The sequence below is a fragment of the Cherax quadricarinatus genome, chromosome 62 (genome assembly GCF_038502225.1).
Source record: "Cherax quadricarinatus isolate ZL_2023a chromosome 62, ASM3850222v1, whole genome shotgun sequence".
NCBI lineage: Eukaryota > Metazoa > Arthropoda > Malacostraca > Decapoda > Parastacidae > Cherax > Cherax quadricarinatus.
The window spans coordinates 16,286,057-16,294,662 of record NC_091353.1 but is presented as its reverse complement, the minus strand read 5'-3'; positions in this window follow the sequence as shown (position 1 = coordinate 16,294,662).

The window sequence follows — 8,606 nt, the reverse complement described above, 5'->3', positions numbered from 1 at the left end:
TACATAGGTGTTAGTCGGCTGTTGTGGTTCTCATCCTGGGTAGGAGGATCGAAGCACCACATTACAAATAGAACACAGTTACTTTCCTCCTGCCCTTTGCATGAGTAATGATGGTGGTAACCACCACCACCTCCCTGACCAAATTCCATACCATACCAGCCACATCCCCTGCCTCTGTTATGCCACAGTCGAGTCTCAGTGTAGTATGACTAGCGTAGGGCCTGCATTATGTCTATGCCGTTTTTTGGTGCCCAGACTCTCGCCGGTCTTCAACCCCTGTGCCTGACATGTACTGCTAAGAGTTATATATAAAGCCTTGCTGTTAGGTCTAACAGACTGCATTATCAGCACCCCCCTCCCTCACAGAACCCAAAGGATGACCCTCCAACAAAGAATCCGATGCTTCATCCACAAGGAGAACTTCCCAAGACCAAGAATCCTGAGTGACTTTCCCGAAGATAAATAAGAATGGATACCACCAAAACCATTCTTTGTGCAACAACAAGGATAAATGCACCCCAATTTATGGAGACTTACCTCAAACAGACTATACCTTACAACTAACCTTGTAACATCTGCAAACATCCTACGGCAGGACACCACCTCAGACACTGCTCAGCCAACAAACTCCAGGTTAGCAGCCAACTCCATAAAACGCCCTGCAACTACCATCTGCAGCAACAGCCTTACAACCGGCCTCTTACCTGGAATTTACCTAGAGAGGGTTTCGGGGATCAATGAAACCCTCATGGTGGATCAGGGTCTGATCAACCAGTCTGATCAACTGACATACGAACCACAGCCCGGTTGGTCAGATACTGACTTTAGGTGGTATAAACCTTGGTAATAAATACCGACAAGTTGGTTCAGAAAGACACGTGAGCAAACACTATGCCATATTTATTAGAAAACGTTTCGGTCCTGGGACCTTGATCACGAAGTTACAATTGAGATACTAGGAATTCATTGGTGATCTAGTTCATCACGACACTAGATATAATTGATAACAGAAGCTCTGATACAAACACTGGGACCTTGATCACGAAGTGATCAAGGTCCCAGGACTGAAACGTTTTCTAATAAATATGTCATAGTGTTTGCTCACGTGTCTTTCTAAACCACTGACATTCAACTCCTGTTACTCTCTCCACTTGCAACTCTACTATGTATTCAAAGCACAGAACCACGTGGTCGCTAGCTCCAAGGGGACTCTCATACATGATGTCCTCAATGTCTGCTGGAGTGAGCTCTTCTTGCCACCCCAGCAAGTGTGTCCACCATTGCTCTGTTGCTCTCTTCATATTCCTCTCTTGGCCTCCTGCAGTTCTGTGGTGGATTATACATCACTGCAATGGCCACCTTGTGCTCCCCAGACTGAAGTGTACCTACTATGTAGTCTCTTTCTCCCGTCTCGTCTATGCCTCCCATTTTCTCGAATTTCCATCTGTTTTTTACGAGCAGAGCAACCCCTCCTCCCCCTCTGCCCCTTCTATCTTTCCTCATGATCTGGTATCCTGGTGGGAAGATTGCATCTGTTATTGTCTCTGTGTGTTTTGTTTCTGTAATTGCTATGTTGTCTGGGGACTTCTCATTGATTCTTTCTTGCCATTCCTCATGTTTATTCGTTAATCCATCCGCATTTGTGTACCAAACCTTCAACTTCTGTTCTAATACTGTAACTGTGGTGTGGGGGGTGGGAACAGAGAGATCGATGTGTGATGGTTGGTTTGGATTGTTCAGTTGCCTTGGGGGTGTCGTGGCTGGAGTCCTTCTGCAGGTGTTTCTGGGGGGTGTGCTTGTCCTTCCACTTGTTCCTAGGTTATTCTGCTCTCCTTTTTCATTTCCTCCCATTTCTCCTTTCGTTTTTGCACTCTCTCTTTCAGCATCATCCTTTCCTCCTGTGTTCTGTCTCGATCGAGGTACACACTCATGAACTCCTGCCTGCCTCTCAGCCGTGCTTTCTCCTGCAGGATCATGGTTCGGATTGTGTGTGGTTGTGTGTGTGTGTGTGTGTGTGTGTGTGTGTGTGTGTGTGTGTGTGTGTGTGTGAGTGTGTGTGTGTGTGTGTGTGTGTGTGTGTGTGTGTGTGTGTGTGTGTGTACTCATCTAATTGTACTCTCCTAATTGTGGTTGCAGGGGTCGAAATTAGCTCCTGGCCCCGCCTCTTCACTGATCGCTACTAGGTCCTCTCCCTCTCTGCTTCCTGAGCTTTGTCGTACCTCTTCTTAAAACTATGTATGGTTCCTGCCTCCACTACTTCACTTGCTAGGCTATTCCACTTCCTGACGACTCTGTCTGAAGAAATACTTCCTAAAGTCCCTGTGACTCGTCCGAGTCTTCAGCTTCCAGTTGTGACCCCTTGTTTCTGTGTCCCCTCTCTGGAACATCCTATCTCTGTCCACCTTATCTATTCCCCGCAGTATCTTGTATGTCGTTATCATGTCTCCCCTGACCCTTCTGTCCTCCAGTGTGTGTGTGTGTGTGTGTGTGTGTGTGTGTGTGTGTGTGTGTGTGTGTGTGTGTGTGTGTTTGTTTGTGTGTGTGTGTGTGTGTGTGTACTCACCTATTTGTACTCACCTATTTGTGGTTGCAGGGGTCGAGTCTTAGCTCCTGGCCCCGCCTCTTCACCGGTTGCTACTGGGCTCTCTCTCTCCCCGCTCCATGAGCTTTATCAAACCTCGTCTTAAAACTGTGGATGGTTCCTGCCTCCACTACGTCATTTTCTAGGCTATTCCACTGCCTTACAACTCTATGACTGAAGAAATACTTCCTACTATCTCTCTGACTCATTTGTGTCTTCAACTTCCAATTGTGGCCTCTTGTTTCTGTGTCCCCTCCCTGGAACATCCTGTCTTTGTCCACCTTGTCTATTCCACGCAGTATTTTATATGTCGTTATCATGTCTCCCCTGACCCTCCTGTCCTCCAGTGTCGTCAGGCCGATTTCCCTTAATCTTTCTTCATAGGACATTCCCCTTAGCTCTGGAACTAACCTTATCGCAAACCTTTGTGTGTGTGTGTGTTTGTGTGTGTGTGTGTGTGTGTGTGTGTGTGTGTGTGTGTGTGTGTGTGTGTGTGTGTGTGTGTGAGTGTGTGAGTGTGTTTGTGTGTGTCTGTGTGTGTGTGTGTGAGAGAGAGAGTGTGTGTGTGTGTATGTGTGTGTGTGTGTGTGTATGTGTGTGTGTGTGTGTATGTGAGTGTGTGTGTGTGTCTGTGTGTGTGTGTGTGTGTGTGTGTGTGTGTGTGTGTGTGTGTGTGTGTGTGTGTGTGTGTGTGTGTGTGTGTGTGTGTGTGTGTGTGTGTGTGTGACTCAACAATCAATATTTGCACCAATAACTCATTACAGTTGTGACCGGATGTGGAAGTGTGAATTGCTCATTACTCTATAATTTGTTCATGATTGTAGCCATGTATAAATGTAAGTAACCATTCTTACAGTATTCAATACCTTTGTAACTTGTGAGTTCATTACCTTTGTACCTAGTTCAGCAGGCGCGGATCTAGGAACAAAGTTTGGGGGGGGCCCGACGGCAGAATTTTCGGTTGTTTAAAGAGCATTAGCATTACCGTTTCTCCACTAACGGGATTCTTATTTGTTAATTACTGGCGGACTGACCTAAATGAATGGGCATAACCATCTGCTCTAGGTGCCAGTGTTTCTCTTCGGATCCAAATGAGAGGGCCGATTTTTCTGAGAAAAAAAAACACTGACCTTACAATGTGAGGAATTTTGTATCTTATTAAAACTTTATTGAAAGTAAGAATTTAATAGCTAGAGACTTTTACATTAGACATTAACTTAAATGTAGAATATATATATATATATATATATATATATATATATATATATATATATATATATATATATATATATATATATATATATATACCTGCTTAAGACAGTAAGCATTATACTTTATAATATTACCTATAATAGTAGCCTTAAAAGTAACATGCAAAGATTATTACACTGAAAGGATTAATCACACTGCAGCCTAATCAAAGAGAAGACGGCGGTTGATTTCCGCAAACTTGTTGATCACACGATCAACAGGAACATGTACATCGTTATGGACGGCGAGTAGTGCGAGGCCGTTGAGGTGATCCTGACCTATGGTGCTCCTCAAGTATGTCTTCAGGCGTTTCAGGGCTGAGAACGATCGTTCGGCTTCTGCATTTGAGACTGGCAGGGTCAGTAGGATGGTAAGGAGCTTCGCGATGTTCTGAAACATACGGGCCTCGGCGTATTCCTTTGCTTTCTTGACAGATTCGAAGGCCGGAGCGGAACATGTCCACCGCTGTGTTTCCGTCTGCACGAGCAAAAGTGACTCAACGTCACTTTCGTAGAGTTTAGTGGCTTTAAGAACAGCATCCACGTTTGCTTTTGAGCCCCTGAGCAGCTCCTTCAATCGGAGAGCAACGGGCACAGTGTCATCATCAAATCTGCTCTTAACTCAGCGATCACATGGTCAACGAACGGAATATACACCGAGCGCCGATAGTACTCCTCAGCAGATGCCGCTGGGACATTCGCGCGTTGTGTCTGTCGTGCACAGACTCTGGGAATAGGGACGTCATCGTGAGCTGAGCCCACTTCAACTAGAAGATCTTTGGCTTTCACGAACAATGCTTTCACGAATAATGATTGTTATTTTTATTAGGCTAAGTTTCAACATATTTACCCATATCTCTGAGATATGGGTAAATATGTTGAAACTTAGCCTAATAAAAATAACAATTATTATTATTATTATTATACTCTTTCACGGTAGGCTACCGTAGGCATAGCTCCAAGGCTCCAACCCACTCCACTCTGGCACTGTCCCACAAGGCCCCAAAACAGGCATAAACACAATAGCCTAATGTATTAATCTTGCCCTGGCCCCTTTACCTGGTGCAGTAAGGTCACTGAATGGTTCATGAACCCTTACCCTCTCGTCCTGGTTCGTGCCCGGCTCGCAGTGAGTCAGTATGTGTGTTGGAGCCTTGAAATACCGGGGGACGGTGACTCACCGTCACGGGGTCACGCCGCATCAGCCGTCTGATGTTACCACGTGCTCTCAACATGCAACACTGCTTGACGCTCGCTGAGGCTGAGCCTCGCTCTCTCACAGCCTGCCTGCCTTTCTGGGTGTTATGCGAAATTTCTTTCAAGTTAGGACATTTCCACGATTTTTTTTGCCACATCTCATTATTCTCAGCATCAATACAGCTCCAAAATGTTTATTATAAGTATCCAACCTTAAAAAGCATTTTTATATTGTTATGGAGCTAGAGGTATTAGTGGTCTGTAAACTTGCAAAGTTCCAAAACAAATTTAAATGCATCCCAAAGCAGTGGCGTAACTACGGGGAGCCTGGGGGGTCCGCCCCCTCTCCCTCACTAGAGCTGTGGGCCCCCCACTTGAAAAGGAGTATCTGCATAGTTTTGTGTCTAGAAAAGTAAAATATATATATATATATATATATATATATATATATATATATATATATATATATATATATCGGCTTTAAAATCTCAAATAATTCGGGAGGGCATGCCCCCGCCATGTAAAGGATTGGCCCCTCCTTCCCCTCACCCCAAAATGAAAACCCAGCTATGACACTGGGCCAAAGCCCAAAGAGGGCCAAAGGGGGGGGGGCCGGGGCCCCTGGGCCCCCCCCCTTATATCCGCGCCTGTAGTTCAGCTATCAAAACTTTGGGGCCCAGTCCCTGGACCCATTACGTACCTCTGTAATCTGTAAATACCTTTGTAACTTGTCATGATTGTGACCAGACCTACCTGGAGTTCATTACCTTTGTAAATTGTGAGTTCATTACCTTTGTAAATTGTGAGTTCATTACCTTTGATCCTGCTCAGGTAACAAAACTTTGAGGCCCAGTCCCTGGACCCATTATAAGATAAGATAAGATAAGATTTCGTTCGGATTTTTAACCCCGGAGGGTTAGCCACCCAGGATAACCCAAGAAAGTCAGTGCGTCATCGAGGACTGTCTAACTTGACTTAAGAAATCGTAATGACACGATTGCAAACAAACCATACCCCCGGCCGGGATTGAACCCGCGGCCATAGAGTCTCAAAACTCCAGCCCGTCGCTGGAGCTAGCTGGTCTAGTGGCTAACGCGACGGGCTGGAGTTTTGAGACTCTATGACCGCGGGTTCAATCCCGGCCGGGGGTATGGACTAACTTATTTCCATTGGGGTCCTTAATCTTGTCCCCCAGGATGCGACCCACACCAGTCGACTAACACCCAGGTACCTATTTGCTGCTAGGTGAACAGGACAACAGGTGTAAGGAAACGTGTCGAAATGTTTCCACCCGCCGGGAATCGAACCCGGGCCCTCCGTGTGTGAAGCGGGAGCTTTAGCCACTAGGCCACCTTTGTAATGTTGAGGTACAGTCCCTGGACCCATTATGTACCTCTGTAATGTTGAGGTACAGTCCCTGGACCCATTATGTACCTCTAATCTTTTGACTACCGCCCACAGGATGGGTATGAGGTACATAATAAAGATATTAAACTAAACTAACTCAGCTGAGGCGCTCAGGCTAGACAGATGCGTGGACGCTACGGGACGAATTTCAACGTACGTAGGGGCCAAATTTTTACCCTGACAAGCATCGTAAGTCGGTTTTTTACGTAAGTTCAGGACATCGCAAGTCAGGGGTTTACTGTATGTATATATGTATATATATATATATATATATATATATATATATATATATATATATATATATATATATATATATATATATATATATATATATATATATATATATATATATATACATGTGTGTGTGTGTGTGTGTGATGTCCTGTCTAAGGGCAATGTGTGGTGTAAGTATTATGCAGAAAATTCGGAGTGTGGAAATTAGGAAAAGGTGTGGAGTTAATAAAAGTACTAGTCAGAGGGCAGAAGAGGGGTTGTTGAGGTGGTTTGGTCATTTAGAGATAATGGGTCAAAGTAGAATGACATGGAAAGCATATAAATCTATAGGGGAAGGAAGGCGGGGTAGGGGTCGTCCTCGAAAGGGTTATAAAGGAGGTTTTTGTGGGCGAGGGGCTTGGACTTCCAGCAAGCGTGCGTGAGCGTGTTAGATAGGAGTGAATGGAGACGAATGGTACTTGGGACCTGACGATCTGTTGGAGTGTGAGCAGGGTAATATTTAGTGAAGGGATTCAGGGAAACCGGTTATTTTCATATAGTCGGACTTGAGTCCTGGAAATGGGAAGTACAATGCCTGCACTTTAAAGGAGGGGGTTAGGGATACTGGCAGTTTGGAGGAATATGTTGTGTATAAGAACATAAGAACATAAGAAAGAAGGAACACTGCAACAGGCCTACTGACCCATGCGGAGCAGGTCCATGTCCCCCCCCCGGATTATCCCAAAGACCCACCCAGTCTGGTCATCCCCACTCAAGGATGGAGCACTGTACCAGACCCAGCAGCACAAGCTAGTCAGGTCCAACTCACACCCACCCACACTCACTCATGTATTTATCTAACCTATTTTTAAAACTACACAACGTTTTAGCCTCAATAACTGTACTCGGGAGCTTGTTCCACTCATCCACAACTCTATTACCAAACCAGTGCTTTCCTATATCCTTTCTGAATCTGAATTTTTCCAACTTGAAACCATTGCTGCGAGTCCTGTCTTGGCTGGAAATTTTCAGCACACTATTTACATCCCCTTTATTTATTCCTATTTTCCATTTATACACCTCGATCATATCCCCCCTAATTCTACGCCTTTCGAGGGAGTGCAGATTCAGGGCCTTCAGTCTATCCTCATAGGGAAGATTTCTGATACATGGGATCATCTTTGTCATCCTCCTTTGTACGTTTTCCAGAGCATTTATATCCATTCTGTAATACGGTGACCAAAACTGTGCAGCATAATCTAAATGAGGCCTAACCAAGGATGTATAGAGTTGAAGAACAACCTGAGGACTTCTATTATTTATACTTCTAGATATGAAGCCAAGAATTCTGTTAGCTTTATTGCGAACACTAATGCACTGTTGTCTTGGTTTTAGGTTACTGCTAACCAGAACTCCTAAATCCTTTTCGCAATCGGTAGTATTTAGATCTACATTATTTAGTTTATATGTGGCATGGTTATTTAACTGTCCAAATTTAGAACTTTGCATTTGTCAATATTAAACTGCATCTGCCACTTCTCCGACCATTGCGTCAGTCTATTCAAATCATCCTGGAGTGCTCTAATGTCCTCATTAGAATGAATTGGACGGCCTATTTTGGTGTCATCAGCAAATTTGCTTATGTCGCTATTTATTCCCTCATCTATGTCGTTTATGTAAATTGTGAACAACACTGACCCCTGAGGGACACCGCTTGTGACGTGACCCCATTCTGATTTCTCCCCATTTATGCAAACTCTCTGCTGTCTATTTGTCAGCCATGCCTCTACCCAAGAAAAAATTCCTCCTCCTATTTCGTGTGCCCTAAGTTTCCTCAATAGCCTCTGGTGTGGAACTCTATCGAAAGCCTTACTGAAGTCCATATACACAATATCATATTCATTACCATGATCTACCTCCTCAAACACCTTAGTGAAAAAAGTTAGTAAATTCGTAAG